The sequence below is a fragment of the Protopterus annectens genome, chromosome 5.part0 (assembly GCF_019279795.1).
Source record: "Protopterus annectens isolate FY-2018-M chromosome 5.part0, PAN1.0, whole genome shotgun sequence".
Lineage (NCBI taxonomy): Eukaryota > Metazoa > Chordata > Ceratodontiformes > Protopteridae > Protopterus > Protopterus annectens.
Window position 1 is genome coordinate 1,772,654,015 of NC_056735.1, and position 20,602 is coordinate 1,772,674,616.

Genomic DNA, 20,602 nt, shown 5'->3' on the forward strand with positions numbered 1-20,602 from the left:
ACTAAAATGCTGATTTACATACCTGCCTCTTCACAGTCAGTAGTAAATCAGTGAACACTGCAGGTCACAGGCACTGTAGGTTAATAGGATAATATCATCTGCAAAATGCAAAGGTGCCATCACTGACCATTGCAGGTCACAGTCATTGTAGGTTAATAGGATAATATCATCTGCAAAATGCAAATATGCCATCAGTGAACACTGCGGGTCACAGGCACTATAGGTTAACAGGATAATATCATCTGCAAAATGTAAAGGTGCCATCAGTTAACACTGCAGGTCACAGGTAGTATAGGTTAATAGGATAATATTATCTGCAAAATACAAAGGTGCCATCATTAAACACTGCAAGTCATAGACACTATAGGTTAATAGGAGAATATGACCTTCAAAATGCAAAGGTACTATCACTGACCACTGCAAGTCACAGTCATTGTAGGTTAATAAGATAATATCATCTACAAAATGCAAAAGGTGCCATCACTGACCACTGCAGGTCACAGGTACTAATGGTTAGTAGGATATCATCTGCAAATTGCAAAGGTGCCATCCCTGAACACTACAGGTCACAGGCACTATATGTTAATAGGAAAATATCATCTGCAAAATGCAATGGTGCCATCAGTGAACACTGCGGGTCACAGGTACTATGGGTTAATATGATAATATCATCTGCAAAACACAAAGGTGCCATCAGTGAACACTGCAGGTCACAGTCATTATAGTTTAATAGGATAATATCATCTGCAAAATGCAAAGGTTCCGTCCTTACATCCCCAAAATGGATACTCTTCAGACTTTTGGGGTGCCTCAATATCCTGTCCAAGAAAATCATAAATACCTTTTCTTTTCACTTTAGAAATGCCCCCAAAGATCTTGTATCCATGAATACTTAAGTAATTGTATTCCCAGCATTCTCTATTTTTGTCTCCAAGGTAGAATATACAAGTTACTTTTCACATATGCTTTTTATTTTACCCTATTTTATCCTGAGTGCCTGTAATGGAACTGTCATCTAAGCCTTAATATACCAAAGTAATCTAATTTCTGTTGGGTGGATACTCCATTCCAAATCCATAGACTATTTCTATGTATTACAACAGAGCAGACATCTTTTTGATAAAACAGATGGCAGAAAGCTGTAATTTTATCAAACAACCAGCAATGCTGCATTAAAAAACTGTGACATACTAAAGATTTCTAATATCGAATAGGAATACTAAGAAGGAAAATGCTTGCATTTGATGGCCTCTCTTTTTATTCAAGGAGACCAAACTTCCCAGCTTACAGGATAACAGTCATGTTAGTAATAGGAGATTATTTGTTAATCAAAATTTTCAGTCATTAGAGTCTAAAGGTGCATTATGTAATCAGAATAAGGTAATAGAAGGATGCAAATGTTGGCATCCAAAAAAGCTAAAGCATTTCTTTTACTCTCACCAGTTCAATAGACATAGAGGTACAAATGTCCTGTGACCCAGGTATCACAAATTTGACTAAATGCTAATGTGTGGAGAAGAGCTGATGAATTGGAGGATGCAAATTATGTGGCATACTGCAAGGCAGCATGTAGCTGGTTCGACCAGTGCCCCTAGGCCAATACTGTGCATACTAACCTCCCGCCCCTTCAGCTCTTAAATAAAGAGCAAAATTAAAGGACTTCACTGTAATAAGCCAATCATTACATTCTAAGTGATCAGCTTATTATAATTAGATCTATGCCCCTCCAGCTCTTCCACTGATTAGCATATAAAAAAAAAAAGAACGTCCCTGATACTGGCACATATACCAGATGGACAAATGCATAACAGGCCCACCCTCCCTCCTGCTCCAGCCATTCAGGTCCCATTTCTGTGCCCTGTTCCCAACCCTCCTTCAACATAATTTGTTAAAAAATAAATCTTCTTTTAAACCGTAGCAAACAGTTGCTACAGCTTATATCATGCCTGCATGGAGCACTATATTACTCTTTTTTAGCTTATAAAATGTTTCTTTTTAAAGTGTAGCAAACTGCTTACTAAAATATAGCAAATATTTGCCACAGTTTATACTCTACCTGCACAGAGGGCTACAACATTCATGTTTTAGTTTAAAAAAACAAAACATTTCTTCTTTTTAAACTATAGCTGTGCAGACCACACTACAATGATCAGGTTTTCCCACAAATGCAATACCAGCTTTTGATAGCCAGTATCGCATTAAAGAGAGATTGTGATCAATTAGTCATGCCTACCCAACACGTTTTGCCCAGAGGAAGTTTCCCCACCCCAACTACCCTACTGTTGCGAGGGGCATGTACTTATGATGCACTGTCCATGGCAAAATCCCCAGTGCAGCCTTGGGATTGAATTTAGGTGCTTTTATACAAGCGATCAAGGCCAAATAATCACAAAATACAATGGAAAAACATGCATTGTATAGATACACTGACTCCGTATATGCTAATGAGCATGAACAGGGAGTTAGGGTGTAAGAGAAAAGTGCTGATCATCTTCATGAATGATGGAGATGCTCTTTATTTGCTTGACATTTGCCCCAGGAAAATGAATAATCCATAGGGCTTCCACTCAGGTGGAACAACTAGATCAGTAGAACAGTCAAGGGGTAAACATGGTCAAGAGGAGTACTAGAGCAAAATAAATAAATAAATAAAACTCTTGCCATTTCATGAATCTCTCTGTTTTTTTTTCTTCCAATCTGAAATATTTTCCTCAATTTTCTGTTATTTTTTCAGTATTAGTATTAAATTAATTATAATCTCTCTGCCTTTTTCTGTTTTTCTTACTTAATTAGGTAAGAATACTTAATAGTTCTTTTTTGTTGACGAGGTTAGTTCCTCTAGACATAGACAGTTTTCAGGGAGAGCCTGAGGCAGTGTTAATACTGACTAGGTACAATATGGCCAGTTCTCTGCAAAAATTAATGTGTGCTTACTCTTTTCAAGAAGTCTGGGGTGGGGCTCTTTTACATCCACCTGAGTTACTATCAATTGAAGTAGAAATAGTTTCAGTTTGCAGTTTTTCTCTGAAGGACCACATCTTAACACTGTAGTGTCAGAACTGCACCCCTTCCTAGGCAACAGTGTTAGCAGTGGAACATGAACCCAAGACCAAATGGGAGAATTGAACAAATTCCCCTCTGATCTTTGCAACACCAAAAGTAAGTGTGGTACTGCTAAGACCCTCTCTTCCACTTATAGATATATAGATACTGCAATAAAAAGGTAACCGCATTTTTTATTTGTTTAAACATCTGTCTGTGTATCTATCTATCTATCTATCTATCTATCTATCTATCTATCTATCTATCTATCTATCTATCTATCTATCTACCTATCTGTCTATCTATCTAATCCATCTCTTTCTCTGTCTTTCTCTTTGATTATTTATTTATACATTCATTCTTCCATTCATTTTGGTGACAAGCTTTTTGTCTCTGTTCAGTTTATCAGGACAATGCTGGATGTCTGCCTAATTTTGCATCTTGTTTGATACTGGCTGTGTTTGAGAAATCTCCCTTGCCTAGTCTAAAGTACAAGGCTTTCTTGTTTGTTATGGACTTTGAATTAATGATTTCAGCATCTATGCCAATAAGTAATGTGTTCATAAATGAAAAAAATATGGGAAAAGCTCCAACAAAAAATGTAGGAACAAAGCTCCAACAATATTATCATCAAAGCTCCAACAATAGTGATAAAATAAATATACTGCATCAGTACTCTGGCCACTGACTAATTAGATGGCTTCCCTGTTTATTTCAAATGTTATACATGAAATATAACAGACAGACATTTAGGATCTTCAGAGTTCCTAGGTTTTGTTATAGGAGTTTTAATGAGGGTAGGAATATATAGATTTTTTTGTGTTATTTGATGACTAGAACTGTATAAAGAATAGATACATCACTGCGGTGGTGGTGGTGCTGCGGTAGCATTGTCGCCTCATAGCAAGACGTTGTCCCACTCGATTCTCAGCTAGAGCGTCTTCTGTATGGAGGCATACATGAATGGGGCGTGCCTTCATTGAAGGTTGTGCGTCAGGGCTGGTAACCCGGTACGTAAAAATCCACTACCAATCATTAGCGGACTGAAGTTCCGCTGTGGCGAACCCTAACTGGGAAAAGCCGAAAGACACAAACAAGTACTATTTTGTGTTTACTTGTAAAGCCAGTTGATTTACCAGCAGGTGGCAGTCTGTATGCAGTATAGCATAGAATAGTTATTCTAGTAAATTTCTAAGTTTATAAGAGCAATATTTAAAACGTGTCCGTATGTTTGGGCTTTTGTCTCCCCATTATTTCAGGCTTTGTCCAGATTTCATGCTCTAAGAGATTGAGAGGTATACCTGCTGTACACCTGCAATTTCAGCTAGTTTAATGTTCTTTTCTCTGACTGCCCAGGTGTAGTCATTGGTGTAATTTGAAACAGTGTTCAGGAATCGTATGATAATTAACCTTTATTCACAGGGTTACTTTCTGTATGTCATTTCAGTAAGTGGCTTACAACAGCTTCACAGACAATGGATACTGAAAATGACTTCATTTATAAGTGTGTACGCGCGCACACACACACACACACACACACACACACACACACACACACACACACACACACACACACGCACACACACACACACGCACACAGTTTTTGGTAGATGTAGCACTGCAAGTCTTGCAGTTTTGCATAATTTTTTCATAATACCTGAAAACTTTCTTACTAGGCATATAGTTAAAATATGATGGTACTCTGAAAGCTGTTAAATTGTACCTTCAAAGCATAGCAAACTATGTATGGTTTTAGGATCAGAGTCTGCCAAATTCTATATCTTTGACATAAATTGCACTGAAGTCTGATTAGAATTATGTTAAAACATGGTCATATGTGGTAGAATGATAAATTCCTGACTATGGCTTGTGTGGTTCAGCTTTAATTTATGGCCTGAAAACCAGATAAAGCAGGTGAGGAAGAACAGGACTCGTTGATGGAGGTTTGTGCATCCTGAAAGGATTCAGTGCTACAGATTCTCCTCTGGGACCTCCACCTTGCAACAGTCTTCATATGCACTTGGACTCTGAGACACAAATCCAGCCAAAGATTTCATCTCATTGTAGAAGAACTATTGCAAGTCTGTGGGAACATTCATTAACAGTGGAGCTTTGCTGCACTGGGCATTGTGCTATGAATTCTGCTGTTTTTTTGTGTGTGTGTGTGTGTGTGTGTGTGTGTGTGTGTGTGTGTGTGTGTGTGTGTGTGTGTGTGTGTGTAATGCTCTATTCTTGTCTTTCCCCTGCAGGATCATCACACTGGAGGAATTAGTGGAGTGAATGATCTATTAGGAGATAGGAAGGAGATAGAATTTAATGATGAAAAGGTACAGGACAAAAGAAATTATAGAAAATATTGCTATCAGGAAATTTGTCATATGTTTTTGTTGGTGATGTGGTGTTCGGTTTTAAAAGTTAATTAAAATATTATTTTAATTTTGAATAGCTAAGATGACCTCCTTTTTGATTAGTTGGTATATTTTATCAGAGAGCTTATAATATGGGAAAAAATAAAAGACCTTATTTCTAGTAATTGTTTCTTTTACTCAGAGCATGTGAATGAAGGGAATTGTACCTTTTTTAGCGGTTGTTTTAGCCTTAGTATAGCTGCTTTTTCTTAAACAGTATGCATGAGAACTCTTGGCAGCATCTAATAAAATGTCAGTGGGTATTTACAGCAGCAGTGGCATTTTACTGTTGATTCTGACATTAGAAACAATTCAGTAAACAGAATAATGAAAGTGCAATGACAGGGAAAATAGCACATTTAAAGACAGTGATATGCAACTACAGTTATCCACCACTCTTCTGTTATGAGTATTCAGTTTAGTATGCCTCAGTACGTCTTTTACTTAATGTTTTACTCAATACATTTCAAAACATTACATTATGAGAAGCATCATTTTTCTAGTTCTACATTGTTCATAGATGATTATGAGGCTAATAGCACAAGAGCCTTTACATGCCTAGCCAATAATACCCAGAGTATGACAATATTATATCCTAATTCCCCAGATATAGGATGGAGTAGTATCAGGGTAGTGGATCTTTGGGTTTTTGAGCCCTGAGTCATTTTAAAGACTGCCTCTGTCCATAAGGGACATGGGCAGTACCCTGGGAGTGAATTTATGGTTCCCCATCCATTTATCCAAATTCTTGTTGAAGAGAGTGAGGAACAGCCTTTGTTTTACAAAGATGGGAAGTTTATTCTATAGACAAGGTAGCCGTTGGGGTACAAACTGGTCTCTCCAACAAGCACTGTTAGAGTCACAAATAAGGTTGAGGTCCATGGAATGCATTGCCCTCATACAATTGTTCTTGTAAATATGGAACATTTTCGTCAGGGCTGCATGAGAGAATGCCTTGTAGGTCAGGCATACGTCACCTCTCAATAAACAATATTAGATGGAGTAAAGGGATAGGGCCTTTAGTCAGACAACATAAAACATGTCTCTTATGCGTTGTATTTTTTTTTTTTTAGTAAGACACCACTGGGGCCACTCCATTTGGTGTAAGTGCCTGGTTAGATACAAGTAGAAGGGAGCATTGCATCAATTATAGGTGTTATGAGGGCTAAGTACAATGGCGCTATGACTTCCTTTGATCTTGATGCCATGCCTTTATTTATAAGTTGAGCCGCGCAAAAGGATTCCTTCACTTCTTCAGCAAAACCTGATGTCAGAATCAAACCCTGTACCTTGCATCTGTGAAGTGAAGACTTTTATGCCAACCATCCTTGTAGAAAGAATAGCTTAGGCCTGCAGGGCTCAAACTCACATAACTGTATATATGACACCAAACCAAATTTGCGTGTCATCTTTGTGCAGGAGTCACGCTAATCTTCTCTGTATCATTCCAATTTTGTGTATGTGCTGCCAAAGCAAGCACAATCAATTCATTTAGCTTTTTAATATCAACAACAACCTTAAAGATGGTATTCAGGAAGACCCTGGAGAACTGGGGTACTGTGTCACAGAAAAGCTAGAATGGAGAGAATTTGTCCCTTGTCATTTCTTCTTGCCTAACATCTTACTCATTATTCCAAAAGGGCTGAATGCAGCATAAAGTTAGCAGGTGCCTAGGACCTAATGCTATCTGAGAGTGGGGAGCATACACATTGAAAAAAAAGAAAATAAACTGTCCTGCACATTTCACCCAATGCTAATTGTGTGTGTGTGTGTGTGTGTGTGTGTGTGTGTGTGTGTGTGTGTGTGTGTGTGTGTGTGTGTGTGTGTGTGTGCGTGCGTGTGTGCGTGTGTGTGTGTGTGTGTGTGTGTGTGTGTGTGTGTGTGTGTGTGTGTGTGTGTGTGTGTGTGACAGAATGAAACATGTCCCCATGATTGTGAACTTGTATTACACAGCTGATATGGAACATAATATGAATTCATACCCAGCTAATTTTTGCTACACTCCTAATTTTACCTTATGTTGGTTTTGGTTAGTTTTATCTCTGAAAGTGGCTATTTATTCCCTATAGTGTGCTGGTCTGCTTAAGATAAATAACTAAAGATTAACAGTCAGTCATTAATGCCAGTCATTAGAGTTTCATAGCAGAAAATACATATCAACAGAACATCCATTTTTTGCCTCATATTTTTTTCCAATCATTTCTTAACCAGGTAATTTCACTTATGAAGGGAAACCCAGGAATGCTGTCTGGTTAATAAGGGTCTTACTCAAGAGTCACAACATAACCAAATAGAGATAGAAAGAGACAAACCCTCTACCACTGACCCCAGAATAGCTCATTAAGAGCTTAATCCTGTACACTAACTGCCAGACCTTTGTTGACTTCTTTTTCTGAGGATTGCAATCAGTTAATAATGTCTGTCATTAGAGTTTCATGGTTCTTATTGTTCAGAAAATGCATTTCCATTCAACACCTGTTGTTCTCTTAATTTTTTAAAGTGAATTAGAGTTGTCTGACACTTAAGGCTTTTAGTTGTTAACAACCTGCTTCCTGTAGCCAAAAGTATAAGGTTTGAATTCTTGCATTTCTGGTTAGCTGCTGTATAACTTTGAGCTAGTCAGCTAAACAGGCAGTGCTCCTGGTTACTGCTGAAACTGAAAAGGGACACTTTGTTCAGTGGGTTTACCTGATTAACAAGCAGATACAATAATATTTAAATTTTGTCCCTTTTCGGCCTTTATCTCATCACTATTTTTGGCTTTGTGTAGAAATCTTGAGCAAAGAAGTTGAGATATATTTTTGTCTGTTCCTTGTAAAATTTGGGGCCTTCTGGCTAACTGTTGTGGATTGCAGTAACTAAATAATGGCAGGCATGTGAGTTTCAGACTATGAATCCTTCAGAAAATGCTAGTAACTTTCTAAGAGTATAGAAGAGAAATATTTAAAATCTATTCCTGATTTAAGGTATTTGTCTCCAATTTGTGAGCTAAAATTTTGAGAAGGCCAAGGGTTCTAACAGCAGTGAGCTACGCTTCATGTCTTATGCATTTTTTATGAATTTACTTGATCTCAAGAAGATATCTGAGATGCACAGTCATAAAGGCATGTGTGTGAGTGTGTGTGTTTGTGTGTTTTTATGCACATATTTACAAAGGGCATAGATGTTCATCGTCTTTTACTGTTGCAGTCCTAACAAAATGGGTTATGCGGCTCCTGTTAGCCCTCAATTGGCCAGAATACCAAAGGTAAGTTAAAATGACATTGGCTTTTGTCAGATGTAAAGGACGTCAGGGCATCTGATACAAAAGGAGGCAGCCGACATCACTTCCTCAGTCTTCCTTGCAATGGAGCCTGAAGCAGAAGCATTTCTTGCACGAGTGCCAGTCGGCTGTTTACCTTTTTTGTTTCCGACTACAAAGTTGAAGTCAACTACAGCTAAGTACCCCATTGGGGATCCTCTTTTCTTGCCTTAACAAATGTCAGGAAAGGTTAATAATTGTCTTACCTATGGAAAGCAGATTCCCCATAGAGATTTTCATTCCTATTGTATTATTTGTTTAGGTCTTGACCACAACGTTTCTAATTGTGATCTTTGTGCTTCCTTTAATCCACGTATTTTTCATCGTCGGGCTAAGCTTTTAGCTAAACATTTTGGAGTTTGGCCTAAGTTTGTCGGTATGGCATCCGCTGGTCTTCAGGCTTCATATATCCCCAAAAAACGTAAGGATAAGGACTGTGACAGGCTTCCGAAGGTCAAGTCCCCGGATGATATTAAGTTACTCGTGGGAACCAGTGAGGCAACTTTGCAGCCCCTGCAGCCCACAGATTTTCAACCGCAGGCCTTGGTTGAGACCATTTCAGAGCCCCCCAAGCCTCCAGCTTCCATTTTGCTTTCTGACCTTCTGCCTGTTGCCTCTTCAGCTGGATCCGGAGCCGCTACACTGACTCCAGTGTCAGAGGCCTCCGTTGTTCGTTCAGACAGCAAGCTCATACCGATGACTTCGGCTGCAACTTTGGTGGTTGCCAGGCCTCCAGAGTCCTTCAGACTTGCAGGTAAATCTTCCAGTCATAAGTCTGTGAAGAAACAAGCTCCAGTTTTCTCTGTTTTCTGTCATTCCCCTCATTCTCAAATGGTTAAAATGGCTGATGACCTTTTGACTCTTATTAGGGGTTCACAGCCTCCTCCTTCAAAAGTAGGTTGGGATGTCTCTCCTGAGGCTTTGTCATATTCAGGTTCTGATATGACTAGCATTTCTGTTGATGAAGAGGAGGTTTCTCAGGCTTTCTCTCCTTTTGAGGATTCAGACACAGAGGAGTCCATCCCTTCTGCTTCTTCTCCAGAAGATTTCTCTTTTTGTGATACTTTAAATACTCTCAGGGAGCATTTTAAATGGGAAAGTCAGGATTACCCCCTTTCTAAGAAAAGGATTAGGGAGTTTTTGGATTTGCCTCAGCAAAAGCCTTTGGCTAGTCCACCTGTGTTGGAGGTGGTTGATTATGTTTTTCTGGAAAATTTCTTGACTCCAAATTCAGTTCCTCTGCTCCCAGGAAACCTGACAGGTACTACAGAGTCCCTGATTCTCATTTGTTTCTTTTTAGGAATCCGTTGGCTGATCCAGAGGTTATTTCTCAAGGCCCTAAAGAAGTTAAGGCCACTGTTACTAAAAATCCTGTTCCTTCTGACAGGTAATCTAGGAACCTAGATAGGTGTGGTAAAAAGGTTTATACCTCTGCCACTCTTGCTATTAGGTCTACTAATTGTCTTTTTCATATGCTGAAGCACCAGCATCACACCTTGGAAGCTATTAAGTCTAGGGTAGCAAGTGTGCCTCTGTTGACGGAGTGTAAGGATATGCAGGATTTGCCGAATTCTGCCAGTCTTGTCAATAAACATTCATTACATTGTGGTTTTGACATTCTAGAAGCCTCCTGTAGGGCTACAGCTACTGGCTATGTTATTAGAAGGCACGCTTGTCTCAGGGAGCAGCCCCTACCAGAGTCTGTCAAGGCTAAGCTTTTAGATATACCTTTGCATAAGGACAGTCTTTTTGGCAGCAAAGCAGAAGAAGTGTTCAAGAAGATGGAAGACAAGGCCAAGTCTATGCAGACTTTCTGCAAGTTCAGCCTCCTCACTTTAGCAGGAATTACCCTTCTAAGGGTTGGATGTTCCCTGATACCAGCAGACAGAACTGTTCTAGGACTAGAGGTTACAAATCTTCTAGGGGACAGGTGGCTACCCGTCAAAGGTCTAAGCGTTGGCAGGCTTCCTCTTCCAAGGCGGGAAGTTTTAAGCCTGCATCTCAATCTAAACATTCTCAATGACTCTGTCCACATTCTGCCTTTTCTTGCCTGCACAGAGAGTCCTTTAGGGGAAAGGTTGGCTGTTTTTGCAAATGTCTGGGCCACCATCATGGACGACAAATGGGTACTCAGAACTGTATCCCTAGGACACAAGTTTTCTTTCCACACCTTTCCAGTACCCAAAGGATTCCCAGATGCTCCTCCAAAGGGCAGAAGTAGAAAAGCAAATTTTGTCTCTGTTACATCCAGGAGCAATAGAATCAGTTCCTGCTCAGCAGGTAGGCCAGGGTTTCTATTCCAGACTTTTCCTAGTTCCAAAAAAAGAAGGTACCTGGCATCCTATCCTAGATCTATCCATCCTGAACTCTTTCTTAATAATTCCAAAGTTCAAAATGCTCACTCTGCATCAGTTGCTGCCACTGTTAGAAAAGGATTCCTGGCTGGTAACGTTGGATCTCAAAGAAGCTTATCTGCACATCCCTATCAGGGAAAGTTGCAGGCAATACCTTTGTTTCAGGGTGGGCAAGCAACATTATCAATTCTCTGCACTGCCCTTTGGCTTATCTACTGCTCCCAGAGTTTTTACAAAGTGCCTGGCTCCAGTCATTGCTTTTTGCAGGCAGAAGAAAATTCAGATTTATCCATACTTGGACGACTGTCTAATTTAAGCAAATTCTCAGGAACAGCTGTTAATGGATCTAGAATTTGTAAAGACTCTTCTCTCTTCCCTGAGTTACAATCTCAACAAGGAAAAATCAAAAATGGTGCCATCCAAAGAGATAACATTCCTGGAAGTGAGTCTGAACACGGCCGCCCAGATGATATATCTCACCCAGGAGAAGCAGACAACTCTTTCAGTTTACTTCAAGGACTTTGCAAGCCTGTCCCAGCTCCCTGCAAGGAAATACCTGCAAGCTCTGGGATTCATGGCCTCTTGCATTCTCATGATTCCATATGCAAGACTGCATATGAGGAAATTGCAATGGTACCTCAAGAACATTTGGTGTCAACACACACAGGACCCGGATGTGATAATTCCTCTGCTTCCATGTCTGCAGGCAGAGTTTCTGTGGTGGGCAACAGTCTGTCTACAGAACAAAGTCATGCCTTTTCACCCACCCCTTGCCACTCAAGTTCTTATGACAGATGCATCAGACTATGCCTGGGGAGCTCACCTGGATGGCAGATGCATGCAGGGAAGTTGGAATGCCCAGCAGATGTACCTGCATATAAATTTAAAGGAGTTGATGGCAGTCCAGTAGGCCTTACTAGCTTTCAAGCCTCTTCTTTCTCCAGGAACCTTGCTTGTCAGGACAGACAACACCACAGTCATGTGGTACATCAACAAGCAGGGAGGGATTCATTCTTACCTCCTGTGCAGACAGAGCATAAGTCTTTTGTCCATAGCAGCATCCTTGGGCCTGCATCTCCTAGCTCAGTTTCTTCCAGGAAGGCTCAATATTTTGGCAGACCAGTTGAGAAGACAGACCCTGGGTCCTCACAAGTGGCAGCTGAGCAGAACAGTTTTTTTACAGCATCATTCAACGTTGGGGCACTCCTCAATTTGATCTTTTCTCCTCTCCAGACAACCATCTTCTACCTCTTTTTTGCACCAGACAGCATCACAGCAGAGCCTAGAAAGTGGATGCTCTGTCCTTCCCTTGGATGCTGCTGTCAGTTTATGCATTCCCTCCTCTTCCTCTTCTTCCCAGAGTATTATTGAAGATTAGGGATGAACGACCAAGGACTATTCTCATAGTTCCAGACTGGCCCAGACTGAATTGGTATCCACTGCTTCACAATTTCTCCCAATTTCTTCCTTGGCATCTTCCTCTGAAGCAAGATCTTGTGGTTCAGGAAGGGGGAAACATTCTACATCCTCATCATCAGTCTCTCCATTTGGCAGCTTGGCTCATTGTATGACTCCATCCTTTTCTTCTTCCCTTTCCCAGCAGGTTGTCTACGTGCTGAGGGAGGCCAGGAGGCCTAGCACTAGGAAGTCTTATGCTAGCAAATGGGAAAGATTCTCTCATTGGATGCAGGCTAGAGGGGAATCTTCTCAGCCTACCCTTACTCTGATCCTGGAATACCTGGCTAATTTACTGCAGGGTGGTCTTTCTTTTTCCTCTATCAAGATCCATGCTTCAGCCATTTCTGCTCATTGTTTTTTTGAACAACCCATTTTCTCTCATCCCCTGATGAAAATGTTTCTCAGAGGTGATTGCAACTTAAAACCTCCCAAAAGGGCACCTACTCCAGCCTGGAATCTTAATTTTATCCTAGAGAAACTCAGTCTTCCTCCTTTTGAGCCAGCTGCCACTGCAGATTTAAATTTTCTCTCATGGAAGACTGCATTCCTCTTGGCTATAACTTAGGCAAGGAAGGTTTCGGAGCTGCATGCTTTGATGGCTGTGGAGCCTTTTCTTATTTTCCATGCAGATAGGGTCTCTCTGAGAACCAACCCCTCCTTTATGCCTAAAGTGGTTTCTAGCCTGACTCTTAATCAGTCCATACACCTTCCTACCTTCTTTCCTAATCCTCGAAATAGAGGTGAAAGGATCCTACATTCTCTTGATGTGCATATACAGCTCAGGTTTTACCTGGACAGGACTAAATACCTTTGGAAATCAGCACAGTTATTGGTCAGTTTTGCCCCTGAAGCCCAGGGCAAGGCTATTTCTAAACAAACCATTTCTAAATGGATTGCACATTGTATTACTTTTTGTTATTCCTTTCATGGCAAGGTTCCTCCTCAAGGGGTTAAGACCCACTCAACTAGAGCAGCTTCCACTTCTGAAACCTTTTTAAGGGGTGTCCCTACTAAAGACATTTTGGAGGCTGCCACATGGTCTTCTGTTCACACTTTCACAAATCATTATAATTTGCCTTTGTTTTCAAGAGCCAGGGCAGGGTTTGCCACTGTTGTTCTGCAGGGCATTATCTCCAATCCTTGATTATGTTGGTTCCTCCTCCCTTTTCTCTGGGCTTTGGTAATCAACCCATTGGTTAGGACTGCAACAGTGAAACACGATGAACATAGTACAGTTGTGTACACTTACCATAAATGTAGATGTTCAAGTGTATTCACTGTTGCAGTCCTGATTTCCCTCCCTCCTTCCCCTTTTTATCTTTTCCTAAGGTACAGGCTAAATTTGGTATTATTTGCCAAAATGGATTTTGGTTTAAGCCTTGTTTTCTTCTGACTGTTATGGCAAGAAAGATTGAGGAAGTGATGTCGGCTGCTTCCTTTTTTATCAGACACCCTGACATCCTTTACAACTGAAGACAGCCAATAACATTTTTACTTACCTTTGGTATTCTGGCCAATCAAAGGCTACCAGGAGCCGGATAACCCATTGGTTAGGACTGCAACAGTGAATACACTCGAACATCTACATTTATGGTAAGTGTACACAACTGTATTTTCTCATAATTTGTGATATTTTCCTTATATCTATGTGGTCTGTTCTTCATAAAATCTGTGGCTTTCTGGTAAAGTGTTAAAGACTGCAGTTACTAAGTAATGACAAATGTGATTTTTAGACTTTATATCCTTCAGAAAATGCTTGGTAATGCTACTTTCTAACTATATAAAACCAATATGTAAAATATGTTTCTGATTTTTCAACTTTGTCTTTAATTCTTGAGCTAAAAGGTTGGGATGGCTGGAGAAAATGTGTTGCACTATATAGCTCTCACAGCAGCACACTAAATATGTTTCTAGGTAATTATTTATGCATTTTTTTCATTCATTTGACTGCAAACAAACATCTGAGGTATACACAGACATATAAGGGGCTATAACTAATGGTCACATCTGTGTGTGTGTGTGTGTGTGTGTGTGTGTGTGTGTGTGTGTGTGTGTGTGTGTGTGTGTGTGTGTGTGTGTGTGTGTGTGTAAATACTCAGTTCCTCCATCCCAGAGTGGTAATGGCATAAAGGAAGGAACAGATTGTACCAAAGAGGAGCATCATCAAATGAGCCTTGATCTTTGGGTACAATCCTTGGTTTCCTTGTTTTGCTGACTTTGATATGTGTTTATTTGACTGAGAATAAACTGGGCAGCACTGTGTTGGTTTACAACAGTTTGTCTCTCACTTAGTGCAGTTGAACAGGTTATGAGCTATTAATGAGATGCTTTTGTAGTGTAGGGTTTGATTCCCCCAGCTTTCGCTTATTTAACATGTGACTGACAAAATGCTTTCACCATCACTTGACCAGATGGTGCCCCTAGGCTGATCCTTAAAAGTGACATTTGCATTCATTGGGCTGTCCCAGACTTTTAGCAAATGCATTACATATTTGTCATTTGAATTCCTGCACCTTTCACATACTTGCTAATTATTGCTTTACTATATACTATTGAACTATGAATCCCAACAAAACTCTTATAGTTTAATGGGTTGCCAGATGCATTTTCAATAAATGTGAGATTGAAGGGATAGAAGTTAATAGCTGCTCATGTTATATTTGTTTTGGTGTGACAGTGTTTTCCTAGCGACTAGCTCTCAATGTTTTTTGCTGAAAGTTCTGAAATAAAAAAACAATAAATTATATCAAAATATCTGTAATCATTGCAGAAAGAAGGAAGAAAATAGGGAGCATGTAGATAAGTATGAATAGTGTTTTATGGTAACTGGGGAGAGGCAGACAACTAGCTGAATATTGACAATACTTCGGGGCCAAGTCCATTACCCAGCCTAGGTTCCCATTTGACTATCATCTTGCTTTGCCCTATGTACACTGCAGATATATTGACAAATATATAATTGTTTTTAGTCTGTTAATGTAGGTTTTATTGACAGCAAGCTAAATATAGGAAGGCACACAGAACTTGTATTATTTGTAATGAACTCTTGAAGTTTACTTTACAGCACAAATATCCAGGTTCACAGACAAAGGCAGACACAAGCTCTCAAGCATGCACTGCTGTATACCTTCCCAGGATTTACATCCACACTGTAGCACTAAGCTTTCCATATGCATAGTACCCATCATTTTCTCCAAAGAACTGAAAACTTTTCTTGATGAATTAATTGAGGGGAGTTCTACTTCAAAGATACTTAAATTAAAAAGTTACATTACTAAAATACTTGCTTTCAAGATCATTGATTCTGCCACATGGTGTACATTCCACATAAATTGCTTGGTTTGATTTGAAGTCATGTCACTAAATGTATGTCAAAAAATTGTAATAAAAACTTTTTTTAATTAGAAAAAAAAATGGGAATTTGCTTTATTGGCCTCGTTGTACTACTAAAGACTTAAAAAAGTAAGAAGTCATGGGCATTCAGAAGCCATTTAGTTGGAACACTAATATGTCCGTTAGGCTTTATTTTCATATACCCCATGGGCCTCCACTTCAGGAGCTTTAGAGTATTACATAATGAAAACTCTAGCTTGGCTGGGTCTGTCTTGTGGTTTGTCTGTGTGACCTTTTTAATCTAAAGTGGTAGTATTCAGATATTAACACAATGCAGTATAGCTCATGGGTTGTACTTTTTCCGGAGCTTACCACTCTAAAGACAGAATTCCAGCTCATCACAGAATTTTGATAAGCTTGTTTTAGAGATGCTTTGGTAGATTGTGAGTCTCATATAACTGCTACTTAGTTATTCTCACTTCAAGGATGCAACATAACAGACATCAGTGCAATGCTTAGGTTCATAGAAATCTGGGTATTGCATTTTTCTCCACGGTACTGCAACCTTGCAGAGAGACAATGTTGAGTAGCAGTGGTCTGAGGGTTGCAGTTGCCCACACTGGCAGATTACAAAGGTAATTTTCCTACTGCAAAACATTCTGAATAAATCAGTTGCTAAACACATATCATTGAGAATGTATTTGCAGCATGTATTCAAGTTCAGAACTTAATAATCCTAAAGTTAAGTATTCTGCAAATCACAATACAGATTTTAATCTTCAAGACATGAGCACTGAGATTATTGGTTTTACACACACACACACACACACACACACACACACACACACACACACACACACACACACACACACAGATGTGTCCACCTCTGAACATTTCAGATCTTTCATAGCAATCAAATGAATGAAAAAAATCATACAGTGCAAGGTATTGCAACTCCTGTGCCTCTCAACTTTTTTTATTTTGCCTCTTATTTTCTGGTCTGTCACTCAAAAATGTTTGATTTTTAAAAATATCTCTGAAAAATATAGGGAATAAAGACAGACATTATACTTTCATACATATTGAAGGAGCACCTCTCATGCTGTTTTATATACAAGTGAGTTAGGGTTATATTTAAAAACTGCCCTGATTTAGGTCTTTTTCCAACAGTTATTGATGACTTTGTCCAAAATTCTTCAGCAAAGTGCACACATACACACCCACCCACACACACCCACATACCACCCCCCCACACACACGCACGTGTAAACACATTCACACACACACGCACGCATACACACACACACACACACACACACACACACACACACACACACACACACACACATGTATGGACACGTACTCACACACACAAAAAAATGTAGGTTTTAAGTGCATTAATCTTTCTTTTTTTTGTTCCAAACTCATTAAGCATGATTTAAGCTGCATTTAGGAAAGGAAAGTAAAAATGGCAAATCCTTGTAATTGCTGTTGCTGTAGTCACCGCTGCTGTTTGAGTTTAATTTATGTTTTTTTTCTTTTCTTTTTTCATTTTATTTTATTTTTAAAGTTTATGTTCACAAAATGGTAAATCTGTGTTTTTTGTGCTGCTTGAATTTGTTTTATTTTTCATTTTATTTACTACTTTTAATTTTCATTCACTAAACAGCATAGTGTTTTCTGAGCTTAAACAAAATGGCTGCCATTTAATTTTGTCAAGGAAGCCTAATATGTTGTTAATATGCTGTTGTAAAGTGGCGGGCTTGATTTTTACTTGTCAGTGTTTAGGCATTTATACCCTGCTGGAATAATTTCTTTTTCCAGTAGACTAATGCTAGATATTTTCCCCATTATCTGAACTCAAGTAAACAATATGCAGTAAAATTCCTTTTTAGATGATTAGGTTCCACTGTCAGGGACAATATAGTTAGGTAAACAATATGCAACAACAATCTTTTTTTGGGTGGCTAGTGGTTGTGTGAGATGTGACTTATTGCATAAGGTAAACTTCCAGCAGGTCTGAACATTCATGCACCACTATCATGAATTGTTTATAAACAGCTCTGTGAAATCAATATCTTTTTCAACATCATCATGATGGAAAAATGTATTGGTGTAATTTGCTTGTCTAGACATTTTCTGTTATACAACATGAGGTAGACAAGCCTTTCACGTATTTTCATTCTTTTCTTCTAGCTACCCTTTATAGCTACTGCTGTCATTTTAACAATGCCATGATGATTTTTGTCATGTTCTTCCAGTTTCCATATAAGACACAAGCCTTTTTCAGATCTTCTTTTATCATCATGCTCAGCTGAACACATGTAGGAGAGGATAAGGTGAAGTGACTTTAGTTAAGGATGCATTTACCATGACGTCAACATATGCAAAATGGTCTTAGTGCATTCTTTTACTCCCGGCCATAAAACAATTAATTTCTATTGCTCACAGTGGTCTTGGTGTTGGCGCAATACTTGTGTTCACTGTTTTTTTCCCAACTTTCTCCTCTGTCATGTGATAATTGAATTACTGTATATACATCTAGATGATGTGGGAGAGCTTCCACTCTATATGGGAGGACACAAGAGCTTACTTACTTTCTTTCTTTCTGTTTTGTTGTTCATGAGCTATATTCCTTTTGGGAAAATCAACAAGAAATAATGTCCTTATAGTGATTCAAATTAATATAGATTAAGCAAGTACAAGCTCATTGTAGTAAAGTGATAAATTTCTTTAACAAATGTGTGTATGTTGTAAAAAAAGCTTAACAACTATATTATAATCACAAGTTCTGGATCAAGCTGACATGTTTTAATGAAAGGACAAGCTCCGAAACAAAGTTTACAAACCAAGAAGAAAAGTACATTATTGCAGGGGTCCCAACTCATGGTTCCAGCAGGAAACAATCTCAAAAAATACTCAAAGCCTGTTGAAATGTTTGGTTTTAGCACTTACATTTTAATAAATGCATTTATTTATTTTTTATAATACTAAGAAGTGTTGCAAATCTTGTTCTTGTATTGCGGTTTGGACATTACTTCTACTTGTTGCAGGCTTCATTTCTGTGGTGAAGGAATAGTTTTAGTTCGTAAATTAACCCCTGTTGTTTATTTGTAATGTTTTTATTGTTTTGAAGAATATATAATAAAGGCTGGTAAGAATTTTGATAAACGTTTCAGCTGCCCAGTTTGGATCCTTGAACTCAGAATTAGTGATCTGTCAAGGGTGGATATGTGGGATTTTAGGTTATCAATGTTTTTAGTAGTTTATGCCTTGCAAAATTTCAGTATGAGAGTGATATTAAGGGCTGGTTTAGTCAGCTGGAAAGTAATTAGATCGTGACCTCTAAGAAAAAGAAGGTGAATTGTAACACAAAAGATATTTTTTGCAACTGTTTGTGATTAAAATATTTAATGCAGTGTGATTCCCAGTTTTAAGGTTAGGACACGTAGGTTCTTGAAAAAGCTGGAATATCATCAAAGTATTATTTTATACCTTAGAGAAGAAGTCCTAAATACTTTACACTGAATTCTTCAAGAATAATGAGATTCTTATAAAGTCATATTGCTGACATGATTTGTTTAAGTATTGTTGGGACTTTAAAAGAGAAGACTATGGAGGAGAAAATAGGTGGACTATTGTAAGATATGTTTCAGTATTATTTGCTTTATGTATCATGATTATAAGTCAGTTCTTCTGATATGATGATTAAACTTGTAAAGTATGGTGTTGCCACATTTTCTTTTAAAATGTCTTGCAAGAGATGTGTAATTACGAGTAATTGTAACCTGGTATGGCTGTTAGTACTATCATTTTTCAACCATGTCTATACAGTTGTAGTTAAGTTTGGGGGGTAAAAGCTAAGAACATAGTAGTTTATACATTTGTTTTACATTCTGCATTTAAAACAATGCACAACAATATTTTGGAGACCTTTTTATTATTTGCCTTCTTTGAGTAAAGGCTAGATCCTGGACAGGTTTCAATGTTGCCTACAATTAAAGTAATCTGAAGAGTTTTTAACATAATTTAATGGGTTTTGATTTGCATGAGGAATAATACAGTAAGGTAAAAGGTGTAATGGGTTTTAATTTGCATGAGGAATACAGTAAGGTAAAAGGTGTAATGGGTTTTAATTTGCACGAGGAATACAGTAAGGTAAAAGGTGATGAAAACTTATTTGTGGCAACTGGAGATGGTACTAGTCAGAAAGGGTTGGTTGGAGTAAGATATATCAACAGGCCAACTATTGGAATTTGTGCAGGGTTGTGGTTATAGCAGAACTGCTGTGTTTTTGACAGTTAATCGATTTTGGTTAGGCATAAAGGTTATTAGTGAAAGTAATACATCTACAAAAAAGGAAAGAAGAAAGCGAAGTGGTGTATGTTAACAGAGGAAGCCTCAAAGCTGTATAGCTTCAGTATATATTTCTAAAAGCAAAAAGAGGTAGTAAAATACCAGATTGGCAACATTTAGCAGTTATTATGAACTTCAATGGAAACAGTGCTTTAATTCCCATACAAAGTACAAGAAAGAGAATCATTGTAAAACAGAACGGTATCCTTAGCTCGAACCAGATGTTTAAAGTGGAAGCAGACCTTATCTACCAGCTAAAGTGCAGGTGGAAAAATGGAATGAAGGGGATGGCTTAAGCTTTCTCCTAAGACTATGTAAGTGACAAAGTAAATGCTTACAGCAAGAGAAGC

General features: G+C 38.6%; 1 protein-coding gene and 1 non-coding gene across 3 annotated transcripts in view; one reads left to right on the plus strand and one right to left on the minus strand.

Moving 5' to 3' along the window:
* Window positions 1-20,602, plus strand: part of DSCAM (DS cell adhesion molecule) — a 3,720,739-nt gene that overhangs the window by 3,434,377 nt on the left and 265,760 nt on the right. The gene's annotated exons all lie outside the window — the stretch shown is intronic.
* LOC122803002 lies at window positions 6,824-6,930 on the minus strand. Its single transcript, XR_006365051.1, has one exon. It is a non-coding gene; the product is annotated as a U6 spliceosomal RNA (small nuclear RNA).